Here is a 19,723-nt window from a genome sequence, read left to right on the forward strand (position 1 = left end):
ACACACACACACACACACACACACACACACACACACACACACACACACACACACACACACACACACACACACACACACACACACACACACACACACACAGCCACAAATAGTAGGTTTCTGCACTGGGAAAAAGAGAAGCTTTTCCATTAATTGTTAATAACATAACTGAAATTATTTATATGTGTCAACTCTTAACTAGTAACTAAACAATTGTTAAAACACTGCAGCAACTTTGAAACGGTGCTCCCGAGATGACAGCGAGAGCAACTGCACACACAAGGCCAAAACATTTGGAGCTCCAGACACACCTACAGTACATTTACACATACATTTCTGGTATAGTATCATCGCTTTCCCTTTAGCAGCAGCTTCTTTCAGCTCACTCTCTGAAAAAGTGACTCTTTTCCTCCTGTTAGCAGTGAACTCTGGCAGTAGACTTCTACTCAATCATTCTCTCTGACAGGCAAGAGGGCAAGGCCTTTCCCCTTAACCAACAAATATACACATCATGAGGACAGCTGCTTATTGAACGACCATCGGTAAGGTCCCTCTCTCGCGGAGCCCGGGAGGTGATTACGTTTCCTTAATCAAGCTTTTGCATTTACTTTTGCTCTCTCTGCCCAAAATGGGCAGGAGCATCACAACTGGACACGAGCTACACAACATTTAGAAAGTAGAACATCGCTGATGGATCGCTAAAGGTAACATTTGTAAAAAAAAGATAAATGTCAGTGCCATTAAGAACCTAAAAAAGTAGTGAAGCAGAAAATAGATTAGAGTTTTAGTGGAGCTCACCGGTTCTCTTTCTCTGCTAACTCAAACCAAATAGTACATTTATTTATTACTCATTTATTATCCGCTCTTTCTGTCCTCGTCTATCTTCTCTATCTTGTCACTCATCCTTCACCCACCTATCTCTTCAGTGGATTTCAAGGCGTATCGCTTCATCTGTGTCATTTACTTTTGAACATGAGGGTTCAACCTTGCTTTCCGCTTTCTTCCATAACACTCATTTTTGCTCCCTGCCCACTCAACCCTTTCATTTTGTCGCCTCACCTTTCAACCCATCATCTGTGCTCTCCCTCTTTAATTTCTCACTTCTCTCTCTGACTGCCAGCGCTCCTCCCCTCCCCTCCCCTCCTTTTCCTCCTGGTGTAAAAAATACAGTGCCACTCGTATATCATTTGCCGTAATTGTTTAGGTGACTATAGCACCGTGTGTCATAAAACACTTTTTAGCCGTAAACAAACGGCAACAGCTGGAGAGAGCTGACGGAGCGTGGCTAATAGTGGTTTAATCTCCCACAGAGTCTTCATAAAGCTTCATCATTGTAACCTCAGCGGCTGCCGTGAAACACTTTGTCTACAGGAAACATGGCTGCGACACACAGACAAGGAGTAAGGCAGAGAGGGGAATGATGGAGAGGGATACAAAACTAGATTTTGGCCCTAATTCTTCTTTTCTGACAGCATCTTTGTTCTTCTCTGCTCTTACCTACTCCCTAAGACTTTGCTGTGGAACATCGCTGAAAAGAAAACAACGAGAAGCACTAGAATACTGGCGCTTATTAATCTTTTTTTTTGTCCTCTCATGTTGTTTCTGTCTCTATCTACTGGAGCATTGCACAAACACAAACAACAAGCAGTGAAGGAGGGAGATAGGAAATAGAGAGAAGAAAGGACAGAGGTTTGGCAAGCTGTTTTTTCTCTTCTCCATGCCTGTTTGCCCTGGTCCCTTCCCTTGGCGCTCATTAAGGTTCTAGATGCTATTTACACAAGAGTATGAAGAAAACTAACTTCTTAAACATGGAAAATGCACAAATTGTCTGCATGCGCCTTAACTTGTGACATTGCGATTGTCTATGTAAAGCAATGTAAATATGTGTATTATGAGGTTTTTCTCATGCAAGCAACTGTCGGTGAGTGTTTCCACTTCTCCCGCTATAACCTCCCTCTGGCAGACGTCTGGGCAGATGTTTCAAGCTAATTAGCGAAAGGGCAGACTCCTAACACTAGACGTGACTCCTCAGGGGTTGGAACCGTTCAATTCTCTCTCTCTCTCTCTCTCTCTCTCTCTCTCTCTCTCTCTCTCTCTCAAGCACAAATCTAACATCTTAAACTGCCTTGTTTGTGTGCGTCTGCATGCATATTTGTCCACACAAGCTAACAAACTGCCGCAGCCTTTTCAACAGCTCAATGCCAACGTGGCAGGTAGCAGTCACTCTCTTGGGTGTCGTTCCCTCAATGCTGGCACATTGATCCTTCCGACCTCTATGGCCAGCTCGACAAAAGCTTAGTTTCTGCACAGTTCTTACTTTTTGAAGTCGGAAGATCAAACAAACACCAGCTCTGCGGACCGGGAGGAATCAAATCACTCAGTGTCATTAAAACGAAGCCTTTTCTAAAAGTCTGAAAGCAGACAGAGAGGAATAAGACTTGTCTGCAACGTTGTGCCACCGTGCACCCCCAAGTTTGGTATGGGTTTTGTGGAGTAGCAGCGGTACCGCCAAACACCATTTTGATCTTGTAATGACCTCCGTCCACATGTCACTCCTGAAGGAGTCCAACAAAGAGAAAATCATTGATTCTGGCAAACGGCTGCTGTTGGCTGACATTCAGAGTCAAGGTTTGCTGGTCATGCCGAGGCCTGACTTGACAGGAGCAGGGTCGATTCAACAGTATGGTGCACACACATACACAGGTATACAAACCACATCACTCTTTAGACAATCAAATGCATAATGACATACAGTATATACACTGGGTAGTAGTGTATCCATGTGTATGGCTGCTTGTGTTTCTGTGTGTGAGAGGGGAAGAAATATTAGTGCAAAAGCAGATTATTGCGTAAGTACATTGTGGGGGAAGCTTGAAGAGGGAGAGTGGGCGTTGCTATTGAATAAAGTGCTCTAAATTGAAAATTAGTTGTGTAATTTAATTTCATGCACTATTTGTGATCAAATCAAGCAAACAGCCTACAGCCCAGCCTCCGAACTAGGAATATCCAAGCTTCACACTTAAACATGCGAGCCCAAGTTGTGAAAAGCACCGAAGCGCACAGACACACAAAAGTTACGTGAAGACAAACATCTAAAAGCACACGCACACGCACAGATCCATTTCTACCACTCCATTCCCTCACAGTCCAGCCACTAATGCAGTATTCGCCCACAGAAAAGTCATTTTATTTGCTGTGCTATACGGTTATGCATCCATTTACGCAGTGAACAAAAGAAATTGATGCTTTTGGATTACTATAGTTAAATAGTGTTTCTCCGTCTACATATGTGCGTGGGGGGGATAAGGTGTCTGAGTCTGGGTCTATGGGTTCGGGAGTATGATCACTGTAATCATCTCAAACCTTCCATTCCACCGAAATGCTGTAAGATGGAAGATAAATATACAGAGAACCTAAAACATCGGGAAAGAAAGCGGGCATAGATGAGTGACCGATGGAGAGACAGAGAGGAGATGAAGAGGGACTAGAAGTTTCTTGTGATTACTATATTTCCCAGGAAAGTAACCCGTGTTTTGATGTCTTTCTTTATTAGGTTTCCTATTGCTGCAACACTTTAAAATAAGGTACACAAACTGCCGGGCTACTAAGGAACAAAGAACCACTTCTTTGCCTATTTGAAAGGCTATAGGCAACTTCATACAATTCAGTTTTCTATGTTCCCCACTTAAAAACTCAACTTTATCAATCAATGAGCTATGCAACCTCTTTGCGCCTTCCTCTTTCATTCCAGTCTCTCTTACCTAATCACGGACTCTTTCCCTGTGTCTAACTTGCATGTCTCAGAACACTCTAAAACATTACCAGTAATATACAAAATAAGGAGAGGAGTTTTCACAAATGGAATTGAGTGCATGCCAACTGAAGCATCTTCTCCCCCATACATCAAAACTGCTGCTACTCCCACAGCGTGCCTTATGCATGTTTGAATGGGTGCCTTCATGTCAAGTGTGTGTGTGCGTGCGTGTGTGTGTGTGTGTGTGTGTGTGTGTGTGTGTGTGTGTGTGTGTGTGTGTGTGTGTGTGTGTGTGTAGAGGTGATGTCAAGCAGAGGGCGGCGCATTATGACACTGTTTTGCTCTTTGGATTTCCATACTTGGCAGAGGAGCACTGAGCGTTGATTGATGGCGTGCAAACAGGCAAATACAAATACACGCACGCACACGCAAGCACTCCACTGGCATGCATTCTGTTAGCACATTAGCTGCTACAACTGCTAAACTCAAGCCTTGTGTTTGTTCTTCTGCTGCCATGCTGTAAAAAAATAATCAAATACACCCTGCACTCTGCACACATCCCCATAAATAATCCTGAAAATAGATAAGATGATACCTGCATGTCATGTAGAGACATTAACTCACCCAACACGCATGTACGTACACATCTGGGATGTGACAGCTGTGTGTCTGAGGCAGGGACTTGTCATGTTAGACACTGTCTTTGGACAATAACATTGTGTTGTATGACTTGTTACTGCAGGACATGGCTTGAGTGCATAAAGTGCAGACACTCAAGGCCAAGTGGAGCGACAAGCCCAAAACATTTTCCCCGCCGGCGGACACAGACAGCAAATACACACAGCCAACAACAAACGGTAAATATTGTGTTTCATTTTCAAGGCATCTCTGTGTCTTGTCTATGGTTTATGTTCACAATAATTCAGAATAATTTTGGTTGTAAAAGTGGAACTAAACCTCTTGTCTTCAAAAACACTAAAAATCTAAGAAAATGTAATGGTTCAGGGATCCTTAAGTAAGTGATTAACGTAATATAACACAGTTGGGCCACTGAGACATAAAAGGTATGCAGTCATGGTAGTCTAGAGTAATGGCATACAATTAAATGAAAATGTTCAGCGACTGAGTTGGACAAATGGCATATGAGTAATAAAACCATTAAAACCTTGACGAAATGTGCACACAAGTGTTTAAATCCATAATAAATAGCACACGCCACACTTATGGTACGTTTCTGCCATCTGCAGAGGGCTATAATTGTAAAGTCTTGATTTTTACCTTTGAGAATCACATTCTACAATGTTTTGTTGTATCTCACGGCCATGAAATTACACTTTCAGAGATTGTCAGACTCCAAAATAAAATGAACTACAATTACCGCCTTGCAAATGTATTTCTGCATTTTACATCCATGTCCAAAACGGCATCAATTCATCATTTTACGTACGAAACTGTCATTCCGGCTAAAAAACGATTTTACAGGTCACAGTAACTTTTAACCACCACATTCTAATCAGCTCATCCTTGAGTCGAGGTTGACGTTTGTGTCAAATTTGACGAAGACGTTCCTGAGATATTGCGTTACCCTGAAAACCAAATTCCTCGGCACAAGAAGTTCACCAATGAAATAGCGATGTACTGCAGGTCACTTCTCCAGCCGCTAGCAGTCATCGTACATGATGGCATCTGCTGAGATGCACTCGCAACAGACGAAGCAGTAGCTGAATGTTTTCCATGTTTTTGGTGTGAGGTGTTTGATTGATCTCATTCTGCACTGCAGCTTACAACAGAGATGAAGCAGCAGAAGAAGTGTGAAAGGTGTGAGGCTCATCCTCAGTGGACATGTACTAAAACCCAGACCACATAAACCTTACAGACACATGCGATGGGTTCTTGTAAGAAACGCTGCATGTAAACAAAACGGTTTACAGTGAAAGCGTCCCATGTAAAATCTAGACAGAGCCTTTATCGATAGCATCACAGTGCAAAAAGGGATATTTCTCCCGGATACAGAGTGCAATGTAATAAAGTACTGGTCTTGGATGCACTGGACCGTACCATGACATGAGTCAGAGGGGTGTCAAAGGCCTGTGTGATACCTCCCAACAACTAATGACTCTAAATTACCACCATCATTGTCTGTTTAATTAGTCCGATCTAGCCGTGGTCACACACCAACAATCTACAGAGTTTATAAAGGTTGTGCTTGTATGCTAGTGAGACAGAGAGACGTGGGGGGAAGGGGAGAGAGAGAGAGAGAGAGAGAGAGAGAGAGAGAGAGAGAGAGAGAGAGAGAGAGAGAGAGAGAGAGAGAGAGAGATTGGAGAAACCAGATTGTGTCCATGTGTGCGAGTGTGTTAATTTATGTGTGTGATCTTTTTTTTATTGCTCAAGAACATTGTCTCTTTTTCAAACCCAATCTGAAAAGGTCTTGATCCATCTCTCTAACTCTAACCCCCACAAGCACACACACACACACACACACACACACACACACACACACACACACACACACACACACACACACACACACACACACACACACACACACACACACACACACAACAGAGAGCCGTCATACTCAACAAAAGCCGGCAAACCTCATGTTGACAAGGCCTCAACCTGCTCACCAATGGCATTATTGATCAATCACTCACTTTCTGATAAAAAGAAACACGGAAAAGAGGAAGAAAGAGCTATTCACTTCTTTTTGTCCTTTCAGCAGACATTTTTCAGCAGCCATACATTTCTCTCGGCATCTATATTGCCCTCACTGTCTCCACTCTCTTTTTCTGGATGACATATAATAAAATGCTAGGACAGCGAAAGTCTTTGATAGTATGTGTTGTGATGGCAAAGGGTAACAAGGCCAACATGCAAGACATCCATCATCCCTGAACTGCGTTTGGGTGTGTTGGTCTCTGTGTTCGCCCTATGTGTGTGTGTGTGTGTGTGTGTGTGTGTGTGTGTGTGTGTGTGTACGCTGAAACACACAAGACTTTGCGGGTATGTGTGTGAATGTCAGCCTTTCAGTGTATTGATCAGACCACAGATCCACAGAGACGCACACATGCACCACAAGCAGGCCCAGCAAATATGACGATATGCAACCTGACATTTAGATATTAACTGATCAATGGCTGGAACAAATAGAATAAGCTGTCTTTAGAGGTCTAAACAGTGTGTGTGTGTCTCTGTGTGTGTGTGTGTTCTTTAATTGATTTACTAACTGTTTTGTTCCAGCAGTAAACAGGGGATAGGGGATTGTTTTTATTTCATACATTTAGTATGCATGTCCATAACCCATATTAAATTTCCATCAACCACCGACTTACAATCTAGATTCCGTTCACATGCTTGCATCCTAATCATTCCATACCATTGTTTCTGTAATTCATTTACAATTCATTGCAATAATGGCATTTGACTGAACATTAAATTAAGGCATACCACATAGCCAGGACAAATCAACATTTCAATTCATTGTCAATTTTCTGTGTCTAAAAATACCTATGCTGTAAACATCAGACCGGGTCGCATAAATACATATTCAATGAGCTTCAACGTTGAACCTTGAGCCAATCCTTGACTGAATTTGGAAAGCTAACTGCTGGATAACTTTCTGTCTACAATAAAACGTTTTGTTTGGTAATAATAACTTAATGTAACCAAACAAATGAATCCTTTATTTGAAAATACTATCAAGTTAAATACTATTAAAAAAAATGTTTAAAACTTTTCTGTTTGCTGCTGCCTTTAATTGAACCAGATACAAGGATATTAATCACTTTCCTGCATTTTACTACTGTGCTTTATTTCTTAAACTGCACTGAAACTTTTATTCTATTTTTGGCTTTTTAATGACTGTTTTTAATGTTTCAATGAATGTTCTTGATTGTTTTTAAATCTCCTTTTCTTTTGCCTTATGTTTTAAGGCTTTTAATGGCTTTGTGTGAAGCACTTTGAATTGCCTTGCTGTTGAAATGTGCTATACAAATAAACTTTCCTTGCCTAATGAGACTCAGTACACTTAAAATATCTTAGCACAGGCCAGTAGTTCCAAGTCATGCGGTTTACTCATCTTCATCAATAGAACTTTAAAAGTAGAATATGAGCCAAAAGAATAGACAATCACCTTTAGATGACAGGCTTTTATTGGCCTTTGTAAAACATACGAGGAAAGCGGCAACAACAAGAAAATAGCCAGCACTGGCTCAGTGGCCCAGTTGGTGATAGGTCATGTCAGTTCGGAGAAAACCAGGGCAGAAGAGAGCAGAACACAGGTAAATTAAAAGATTGACCCGTGCCCTACAATGTCAAGAACCATACCAACTGAAATTGCCTGTGGCAAGGTCAGATGAGAGGACTGGAAGGTTATCTGTGTACGTGTTTGTGTGTGTGTGAAACAATGAAAGCAAGACAGATGGAGATGGATGGATCGGCAGACGGAGAGAAAGAAAGCACAAATGCCTTTGTGTGTGCATACTTGCGTGTCTGTGACAGCGAGGGCCAATGAATGGGTTGAAGTGTGCTCATGAGCCCGCTGTGCCTTGACTAATCTTGGACCCAATATACTGTATAATGATTCTTCTACTTCTGTTCATCTGTCTGCAGTCAGTCCGACTGTCCATCCATCGCTCCCTCTCTCTGACTGCAATATGTGAAGAGCAACAACTCGGGTCAACTGTTCCTGACACAAGATATGGGCGATATCTTCAAGTGTCAATCACACACACAACAGCACACACACATACTGCACAGTACACTGTCTAAACGTACACATTGTACTGACAACTTGTTCTCACTCCCAATGCGTTGGACAGTGCTCTTCGACGTCTGACACAGACACACGTATGTATCGTTTAGCGTGTGCAAACACACCCTTGTCCCGATCACAGGCTCAGAGCAACTGATAACGTAAAACGTCTGAGATAGACTCGTCCACTGACCAAGCGGTGGTATTTGACGCGTTGAGGTGAGATCTGTTACAGCTGCATATGTACACAGATCATTTTACCAGCCACGATCGTGATATCTTGTTTTGAACTGAGGAGTCAGACAGAGGCAATTTACAAAAAGACAGAAAGCAGAAAGACACACACAAAACAGATGATGTTTCAACCACAAAACCAATAACCACAAGGCATAAATTATGTTTTTTAAATTAAACAGCAAGGCTGCATACATAGAGATTTTAATCACTGTGAAAGTCAAAGTCAAAAATACCAATAGAAGAACAGAGCAATTTCTCGAAAATACTAAAAGAACGAGCAAAGCGCATCACAATCTAAGATCCTGCTTTTTCAAACGGGGTCACCATGAGCCACAGCGTAGCAACCTTCCAACACGAGATTGAGCAGTTACCACTGGAGGGAGAGAAGCAGGTCGTATCAGTGTCACAGGATGAAGGGTCGCTGTTTGAGTGAGTGAGCAATTGAAGGGAATAACCAGCTGGATGTGGTGGAGAGTAGCAGATGTTACGGCCCTCAATTACACATCTGATCAGGGCTCCAGGGGCCGAAGCATATGCTAAAGTTTCCAGCCAGAGGAGCTGACCCCACTGTGCACTCATGTTTTACAGGTAACTCTGGGGGCTCCACATAATTCAGGTCATTTTTAAATCATTTTAATCAACTTTTTATTTTTTTTTTCCTTCAGATGATAAAAAGACTTAACATTATAAGATCATTTCAACCGGCATTAAACACTGTAAAGGAAGGCTGTCGGCTGTGAAATTGAGTTACTAATTGCGTACTTAATTAATTCAGTTCAAAACAATTGACCTCTAGATATTGCTCTATTGTTAAGATAGTTTTGATATTTCTGAGATAAATGTGTCTTTCTTGCTTTAATCAGTTAATAGCCTTCACAGCATCACGTTTGCTTTACTGAGATATTAAGTAGCCTTTTTGCAGCAAATTAAACTCTTCAGAAGAAAAACAAATCTTGTACATTACTTTCTTACTTTAAATACACGCATACTGTGTATCATTTAAGAAAGAAGAGGTGATGTATAGAGTAACTTTTAACTTTTAAGTTGAATCTACAGCACACCTACTCACAAAAACTAAAATATCATTCACAAAAGAGAACTTCTAGTCTTTGCTGAGAGCATGTAGGATGCTTCATGTTATTGAACACAACTCTGATGCAAAATCAAAGCCATGGGCCACTCTGCCCTAAAACCAAAGCAAAGCTGAGACAAAAGATCAAGTGACCCTAAAGAGAAACTTCACCTTCACCTCTCAATTATCAAACCATGTTATTGCTGCATTTCCTGCTGGGCTTTGCGGGAGGGAGACAGTTTGACCCTGAGCCTGACCCTATTAGAGGGACGAGAGAGAAGGAGACACCATGACAGTCTACAAGTGGGCAAACATGTTTTCAAGTGTATCATTTATATGTTTGTGTCTCTGAGAGAGGAAGAGAGACAGCTACATCCTCGAGTACATGAAGAAAAGAGACACCCATGGTGTTAACAGCACACCGACACACAGTCTGAGGAAAAAAAATAAAAACAGCGCATGATGGGAACAGGAGGAAAGAGAAAATGAGAGCTAAGGGAAAAGGAATGAGGAAAAGGAGACAGAAAAAGGAGGAGGTGAGATGAAAATGTATACCACAAGGAAGCAGTGAATAGGCTGTCTGCCTAAGAATTATGCCCGTCCTTCTGGCTCATTCGGTACCTTTGGAAATGCTGGAACAGTGTGCTGGAAGGCAGCTGCTCTGCAAGTTAGGGGGGAAATGCAATCCAATCTGTCTCAGATATCACACATGACAAACGGACTAATCAATAAAGAACAAAATGAATGGGTAACTTTTACTTTGAGCAACAAAAATCAATCCAGATACACAGGCCTCAAACCACTTCACTCGCGCCTTGGATCCCTCACACAGTAAATACACAAACCTATCCAAACATGCACACTTCCACACACAGCGGAGGGTCTCCATGGATCGCAGTGTGTGGAAATTGGCCTGTGTATGTGTGTGTATTTTCCTCGACGCGGCATGGCAGAGTTGTCAATTTTCATCGTGATACAGTCTTCAGTTCCAGCTGCTGTCGGCAAGTCTTAAAGGGATTATACAGTATACTGAAGATACTTGAAGAGGACCATCAATAACAGCATGTACAAAAACAAAATGAAACGTGAGCGCTGAAGGGAAAGATCGCCCTTCTTGGTTCTAAAGAAATCGAGATTGATAGTTGGCACTGAGACAACAAACCAAGCATCTCTTCATGTTGCATGTGGGTTGCTTTTAAGTTAAAAGCTTTTCACTTTTAGGTAAATGACAGTGGTTACAGTCACATTTCAGTCGAGGATCCATGGCGGTGTATGACTCATGCCCAAAGATTTGATAAAACAGAACTGAGAAACACCTGTTTATTCAAAATAAGATATATTATAGTATTTACAACAACTCTAAATTACACGGGGCGGCATCCAGAGCTCAACTTATTCCTTTGTATTTTTCACTGCTGGGTATTTTTTTTGCACATTCTGCAAGAAAAAAAAAAAAAAAAAACACATGCAGAGTGCATTCCACCATAGATGTCAGACTCTCTTCTTAAAAGCTACTATGTTGTTTGTGGCCATTCAGCCATACACAGTAAGAGGCTTTAGGAAAAGAAAGCCTTCTGCTTTATTGCCAGCTGTAAGCAAGGTGCTGTACTTAAAGCAACTGGGTGACTTCTATTGAAACATGCCATGCTCTTATCTGTTTATGTGCCTTTTTTCCCATGAGTCTCCCATCCATGACCATTCCCCCAATTTGTCCTTCGTCACTGCACACACACACACACACACACACACACACACACACACACACACACACACACACACACACACACACACACACACACACTCTCTCTTTGCCTGCCTTTTCCTCTCACATAAACCGTCCCCTTTTCATTTCTAATTTCATTATGCTTCATCTCTCTATGTCTCTTCTCAATTGACAGCATTAATCCCATTAGGAAGTGAGCGCAGGAATAACCAGAGGATGCAACAGCCCAAAACAGGTTCCAGAAGTCGAAGCAGCGGAAGTATGGGGAGATAAGGAGGGAGGGTCTGCCACTAAACATCACACTCTGACCTACAGTATGGACAGCTTTGTTGTGTTTGCGTGACATTATTTGATATAATGACCGACACGTGTGAAATATTAAACAAAACAGTGTGTGTTTATGCCGGTGAGGGTGAAGGGAGATCCACCGACGAAGGACGACGATAGATGGATAGATGCGGAAACATGATGGTGGAAGAGCGGGGATCTAAATGATGCTTGTAGGGCAAAGCATGCATGGAGAGTGTGTAGGTGAGGTGAAGTGTGTTAGTGTGTGTGTGTGTGTGTGTGTGTGTGTGTGTGTGTGTGTGTGTGTGTGTGTGTGTGTGTGTGTGTGTGTGTGTGTCTGCGCGTATGCGAGCGTTCGAGTATGTAGGTAAAGCAGAGGAGTGGAGAGACAAAGAGACAACAGATAAGCACATTGCCAAAGGATAAAAAAAAAACATGTGATGGCAAGCTCTCACACACACACACACACACACACACACACACACACACACACACACACACACACACACACACACACACACACACACACACACACACACACACACACACACAATCTGTATCATCTCTAAAGTACTTACATGGCATCCCCATTAGTGGCTGTACTAGCGGCAGTCAATAGCGCTCACCTTTGGTGCTCCTTACACACACACACACACACACACACACACACACACACACACACACACCTACACACAGCCACGCACACATATACACAAGCAGACACACACATGCGCACACACACAAACAGCCAACCTTTCAGTCCTTTAGCAGTAATGCTCTATAATCATTGTGCTTCCAGCTCCATGTGCCCAGATAAAACCTTAATGTCAACGCACATCTCACATCCCACACACACACACACACATGCGCGCGCACACGCACACACACACACACACACACACACACACACACACACACACACACTCTGTTTGTTGAGATAAGAACATAATGCCATCTCTGTCTGGTGATAAAGTTCAAGGAGAGAGCTAGAGCCAAGCCCTTGAAGTGCCCTTTTAACTGCACTGGAAAGTGGACGGCGGAGGATGCTATCTCTATCTCTCTCTTTCTCTAGACGTGTGTTCATGTTTTCATATCCTTTTTTTGGTTTGGTCACAATCAGGTTATGGCGAGTTCAGAAAAAAGCGATATAAGCCTGATAATGGCCAAACCAAAGAGAAGTGGAGCTATTTGTGGCTGAGCTGGCAGAGCCACTTGATGAAGAATTAGCAGTTCCAGCTCATCAAATCAACACGTCAAGGTGTCCGTGAGCAAGACACTGAACCCAGTTACTCCTGATAGTTAGGCCTGTGCCTTGCATGGTAGCTTGTTGCCATCAGTGTGTGAATATGTGTGTGTGTGTGTGTGTGTGATTGGGCAAATGAGAGGCAAGTGGCATTGTGGAAGCAGCAGCTGGGATGTCTCACCATGTCTCAACAGAAAAACTAGTGAATCAGAAAAGAAAACAACATTTGGCTGTTACACTCTGGTAAAGGGCATAATACCAAATGAATTACACATGGGGCTATGGGTGTGTGTGTGTGAGTATGCTGCACACCAACACCCTGTTTCTACCAACTGGGAAGAACCAAGACAAAAGCCCACATTTATAACAGAGTGACAATGAATAGATTCATGCATGTGTTGTTGTTGCTGTCAGGTGGAACAGTTCCTTCCCAATCATGACTGCCATGCAAGTCACGGAAAACAACGAGCCACAATTGTTCGGGGTCGGATGAGTAGTCCACCATATCTCTCAGGCTGGGTAAACACATACGTTTATGAGTCTTTGATTGCCTAATGTGACACACTGGCCATCTCAAAAGAGACAAATGTAATGCAGTCTGATCACTACTTCACGGAAAATAACTTCAAGAAGATTTCTCGCATTATTGTTCGTTTGACTGACGAGATGTTTCAAATTCGTCTAAATGCACATTCTTGGCATTTATCAAAAATGTTGGTCCAGCCATGATTGCTGCCTTCATAACTGTGTGTGAGAAGCTGGCATACGACTAACTCAAATAATACATAATTGTATTTGTGGCACTGCTGGTATTGACAATGCTGTGCACGTTTAGGATAACTACTTTCTGTAAATATGTGTGTGTGTGTGTGTGTGTGTGTGTGTGTGTGTGTGTGTGTGTGTGTGTGTGCACAGTTTCATTGATTCATTCATTTGATTTATTAATCACTGAGTATGCAGGTGTGTTTAGTGACACAATTCTGCTAAATAAAATCCTTAAATATCAACATGCAGCACTTTGCGTCGGTGGATATTTGCTTCTGTGTGTTCACATTCTTTCATTGATTCTTCTTTGTTCTCAACTAAAGAGGATTCTTCTCCTTCATCCCCATCACCGTCTTGAACCGTTTCTGTTCATTCGCTCTTCACATGTTCATCCTTCACACTCTACATCATCCATTTAGCTCTCGTTATCTCTCGCTGAATTCTGCCTTGCCCTTCAAGATCACTTTTTCACTGACCTCTACCAAGGAAGAAGCACACATTTCAAAGTCATAAAGGTCTGGGCCATGCATGCGAGTATTAATTGGAGATTAACTCAAAAACGCTGAGCATATTGTATCGTAGGTCCATTAGTTTTTGAAGTTTTGTAGAATAAGTAAAGTCAGTCCATTAATCAATTGAAATGCTTTTCATCTTTGTTAATCCCTATCCCACCTCACCGACCTCAGTGGATCCCTCCACTGATTTCTTCATCTGCCTACTTTCCTGTGTCACCCGTCTGTATAGCCTGCTGTTCACATTCTTACTGTCTGTCACTCCATCATACACACCCTCTCCTACATGTCTTACAATTACAAATGTCAACACGTGCTCGTCGTGCTCCATTGACACAGGAGTGACGCACAAAACTGATGAATGATGAAAAAATATCTCAATAAGTCAAACTATTCAATCACACTACCCACAAATCTTCATTTTAATCATTGTCATTTTCTACCCTCCAATTGATTCTGACAATGCCCTGCCAGCCCACTGCCCTCTGTAGCTGAGTGGTTAATGTGCGAAAAGTTCACTAAAAGTTAACTCCAGACGGAGAGGCTGGCAGAAATGACGACCTTCATGTGTCAGTAAGCAAAAGTAAAAGAGGAGGCGGAGAGAAAGACGCAAAGGAGGAGAGCATATGGAAGGCCAGCGGTACAGTCACTTTCTATGTAAGAGTAGTGAGCAAACAGAAGCACAGAAATATATAAAGCACTCACATGTATGGGAAAAGAGCTTCAAACATCTAGTTTTAATTCTTAATATAACTTAATACAAGACAATGTAATGCAATATGATCTAATATAATATGCATCCTGCAGAAAACATTATCCTTTTTTTTGACTGTAATTGACAGCCCACATTGTCTCTCACAAGCATATATTTCATGGACCTTGGGGCCCAAATGAATCAGAGACAATTCATTATAAATTGTGGAAAATTCATGCACAGGATGTCGATGAGAGAATACATATTCATCAATGGCAGTGGAGCAAAGCAGGATCACAACATCTGATTTTAGGCTCCATTAGCAGCAGAAGCCTGCTAATCCCGACCCCTCGGGGACGATTGCAGAGAATGAACTTAAAATGTATTTTAAAAAGGTGATCAGATCGGATCAGTAGGAAAATTGCCCACGACAAAGAAAATTGCTCTCCAAAAGACAGATGTCACACATAAGAAATAATATTTGTGACTGGTGCTTCTTCATTATACCTGTGAGCAGGGATGCTACTTTAAATTGAATATTTTACGAAAGTCTGGCAAAGACAATCTTAAGGGGTCTTCAGACAAACCTATGTTCATAGTTCATGCTATATTGTGGGTAAAGGTCACGAGATGACAGAAGAAGAAGAACAATATGCATGGTGGTGATAATGTATTTAAATTGACCAGTTCTGTGTTTCCCTGTTTCATCCGTGTTGCTTTCAAACACCACAGAACACCTAAGTACATATTTTGAATGCATAAAAGAACTAGCAGGAGAATAAGCTGTTTCCTTTCCTGCATAGTCATGTTGTTCACATTACTGTATCAGTGAACACTGCAATATTGTGGGCGACAATTATATCTTTCTTTAGGGTCTAAACCCACCATCAAACGTATCATTTTTTTATAGGCTACCAGTGCTGGTCCCTTACCGCTAAGCTGTGAAATACAGGGATACTTTATGTTTTCCATAACCTCTCTGGATATAAGAAAAGGAGTTAAGGCTGATTTCAGCTCTTACCTTTGCCTGTGCGTTGGATAAAAGTGCTTTCATACTTATTCCTTTCAACATAAATAGTTTTTGGTGAGTGTGTTTCTTTGTCTTTTGATTTTTCCAAAGACGTCCATAGATTTTCGATGACTTTAACTTCACGTTCATTGCATTATAACCGGTACATCTTAGATGGGGTGTTGTGCTACAGTTTAAGATGAGCGTAATCAACAAACAATAAAGTAAGAGCAGAAGCCCACATATTAATGGAAAGAGAGAGAGAGAGAGACAGTCGAAAAAGTACAATCCTCAAGCTATGACAACAACTCCACAACTTTTTCAGCACACAGCTCTCAGCAGAGCCACCCACCCAGACTGTAACAACAAAAATCCACCCACTGAGTCAAATAACTTCTAAGTTCGTCATGTTCCAAAAGCCTTTTCTTCAGGCTATTCTTCAGGAGAGGAGCGTAGATCACGGGGCCTTAATATACCATTTCTGTCTGAGTTTGGGGAACTGTCAGCAAAAGAAAACTTAAGCAGACCTGATAGAATGATCAAAAATACATAACTGAAAAAGTAGAAAGCTATGTCAAGTTGGTTTTACGATTCATCAAGTGCATGAGCCTTGGCATGAAAACAGTCAGCCATCTGAGGAGTATTGACTTGTATATGTTTTGTTTTTATATTTTGTGAACAATGCAGAATGTCTCTTTGCATTTTCTTTGGGTCATATGGAGCCGTCAATGAGGATCCCAATGTTCTGCTGACATAACATACTATATAATGTACAATGTAATAAACTCTCCAACATTATAGTATCTCCGTCTGTCTCCGGTCAAACACCAGCTCTATAATTGAGTATTTTCCGGTTCTATTAGGCAAGTGGACAGTGATAAGAGCAGCTTTTACTTAGGGCAAAAAATAAAAAAAACTTTTTGGATACAAGCTATATTCAGTGAATGCATTATTCAACATGTCTTATACAGAATATTTTTCTTCATGTTTCATTTGCAACATCTGTCATCTCTGGAATAATCTCCAACCCGTTTGAAGGTCCTTCAAGTGAGAAATGTCAGTTAAAGAGAAAATAGTCCCAAAATGGCAACGTTTTGAAATGTTAACGCCTTGAGATCAAATAGCAAAATTTATATTTTTCCGCTTCATTGCATCTCTAATATGAAGTCTATGTGTGTGTGTGTGTGTGTGTGTGTGTGTTTGTAAGAGAGAGAGAGACAGAGAGAGAGAGAGAGAGAGAGAGAGAGAGAGAGAAGAGAGAGAGACACAGAGAGAGAGAGAGAGAGAGAGAGAAGAGAGAGAGACACAGAGAGACAGAGAGAGAGAGAGAGAGAGAGAGAGAGAGAGAGAGAGAGAGAGAGAGAGAGAGAGAGAGAAGAGAGAGAGACACAGAGAGAGAGAGAGAGACACAGAGAGAGAGAGAGAGAGAGAGAGAGAGAGAGAGAGAGAAGAGAGAGAGACACAGAGAGAGAGAGAGAGAGAGAGAGAGAGAGAGAGAGAGAGAGAGAGAGAGAGAGAGACACAGAGAGACAGAGAGAGACAGAGAGAGAGAGAGAGAGAGAGAGAGAGAGAGAGAGAGAGAGAGAGAAGAGCACATTTTGACTCATGGTTATGGTCCAATTTCCAAATACTAATACTTTTGTTAATATTATATTAATTCCCTCATTATTTCATGCTATGTCTGCCTACAAAATGATGTATGATCAGTGGCAAGAAACACAGATGGACAAGACAATGTTGTTTTTATAACACAACATCCTATAAATACCATTTCATGTTTTCTTATAAATGAAAGAATATGAAAAGGCTGTGCCTCTCTCAAGTCACATTCTCTTCGGTTTAAGCTCTCCTCAAATCCCACTGTAATAAACCAGCAAGAATAAACACTGACAATGCAGAATTCAAAAACCACTACTGATAACCTGGTTACAGCTCATGCATTATTCACGTTTGGAATATGAATATGTATGACTGTATACTGATGTTATAGGATTATGTACTTTAGTCCCTGTTTTTATGCTTCGTCTCTCAGTAACTAAAAGGCATATTTTACCCATGACAAAACCTCCCAGCAACAATTGTAATGATTTTCATTTTCTTAAACTCATCGAGTTATTGGTCCTTTATGAGCCGAGTAAGTCCAGGAAAGCCATTCATAATTCATGACAAGCAATATTTGTAATAAGACAATGGTCTTAGGGCAAGAAAGCCACTTTGCTCCTCTGACTACACAAAGTGGGCGGAATAGGGAGATGTATGTGCCAGCAAGGAGCCTTGTTGGCAGTGGATGGTACACTCACCCACATGTACTAAACTGAGAAAAAAGCAGCAGAGCAAGTACATGTTAAATAATGCAGAACACTGACTGAGCGTACATCCGTGTGCTTTTGTGGTAAAATGCATGGATGTGCATGGGGGAAGACATTCTACTGAGAATCCAGCAGATGTTGAACTATATTTCCTGCTGAGCTCTCACCACAACAGGAACATGAAAGCCACACATTACAGAAGAGCAAGGACAGAGACTCGTATCAAAGTCACAATAATGAAGAGATGAGCCAAGAAGCTCATGATAACTCGCATCTCTCTTTCCCACATTTACAGCTTTGCATGTGTGGTCTGTATCTGCAACCATCAACTGACATAAGACTCTCTGTCTTTAACCTATTAGACCAACATCTCATGGCCTGCATCAATGTGGGGGCAGTTTAACAAATTGCAGTACATGCTTGAGCACCACATTTAGTTTCCTTTAGATCTTCCTTAATGCACTGAAGTACTTCCTTAACATCCCTCCTGTATTAGTTCCTGGTTGTTTAAGTACTTTGTTCGGAGAGTAAGGACAGTTACAGAGACTGGAAACCGTTTCAGTTTAGGCACAAAACCTTCTTGCTTAAGGTTAAGAGATGTTAAATTCAGGCACTTCCTTGCACTCTCTTAATTGCCTTCCATCTTCTAATCACTCTCGAAGGCCTGCCATATCTCCAATCTCCCTTTCTTCTTCTTCTGCCAAGTCTCTACATTTTGGAACAGCTTCCAGTTTACATATAACATCAGGGCCTAATGCATCTGGATGGGAGGTGCTCTCTGTGACAAATGACATCACAAATAGCTCTGATAGAGAAAAGACAAAGTCCCAGTCATCTCTCTCTGTCTCCACATGTCTCCCTGCCTGTCTGTCTGTCTTTCAGTCCTTGTCTCCCCTCCCTTACCCCCTACTCACCATCTTGCCAGAGAGAGAGAGAGAGAGAGAGAGAGAGAGAGAGAGAGAGAGAGAGAGAGAGAGAGAGAGAGAGAGAGAGAGAGAGATGTGATCATAAATCTTAACCAGCAATCTTTACCATCTCCTGACACTTCATCTCAGAAACCTCTCTCCACTTGATGTCTGACTAAATTAGATTAAAAGACTGCTTTGTCAACCTTCCCGGAGAGGAGAGAAAGAGCGACTCTGGAAAACTAATTTGGGTTCCACTCACACACTAAAATGGAGGCTGACACTTCCATATTGTATAATGTTAAAGCTTAAGCAATTTCCCACCTACTGCAGATCAGATCTCATTGAACGAATGGCTAAGTGATAATAAAGACGCATTTGTTCAACAATTTCCAAGGGATAACCATGTTGCTGTGCTGCTGCTGAATGTGTGAAGAGGCAGTTGACCTAACCATTAAC

At 41.7% G+C, this 19,723-nt stretch overlaps 1 protein-coding gene across 4 annotated transcripts in view; it reads right to left on the minus strand.

The window, feature by feature from the left end:
- The window catches only part of grid2 (glutamate receptor, ionotropic, delta 2), a 434,148-nt gene that overhangs the window by 150,834 nt on the left and 263,591 nt on the right, over nucleotides 1-19,723 (minus strand). The window lies entirely within an intron of this gene.

This window comes from Cebidichthys violaceus, unplaced genomic scaffold (assembly GCF_023349555.1).
Source record: "Cebidichthys violaceus isolate CVI_PGR_0920_01 unplaced genomic scaffold, fCebVio1.0.p SCAF_9, whole genome shotgun sequence".
Classification (NCBI taxonomy): domain Eukaryota; kingdom Metazoa; phylum Chordata; class Actinopteri; order Perciformes; family Stichaeidae; genus Cebidichthys; species Cebidichthys violaceus.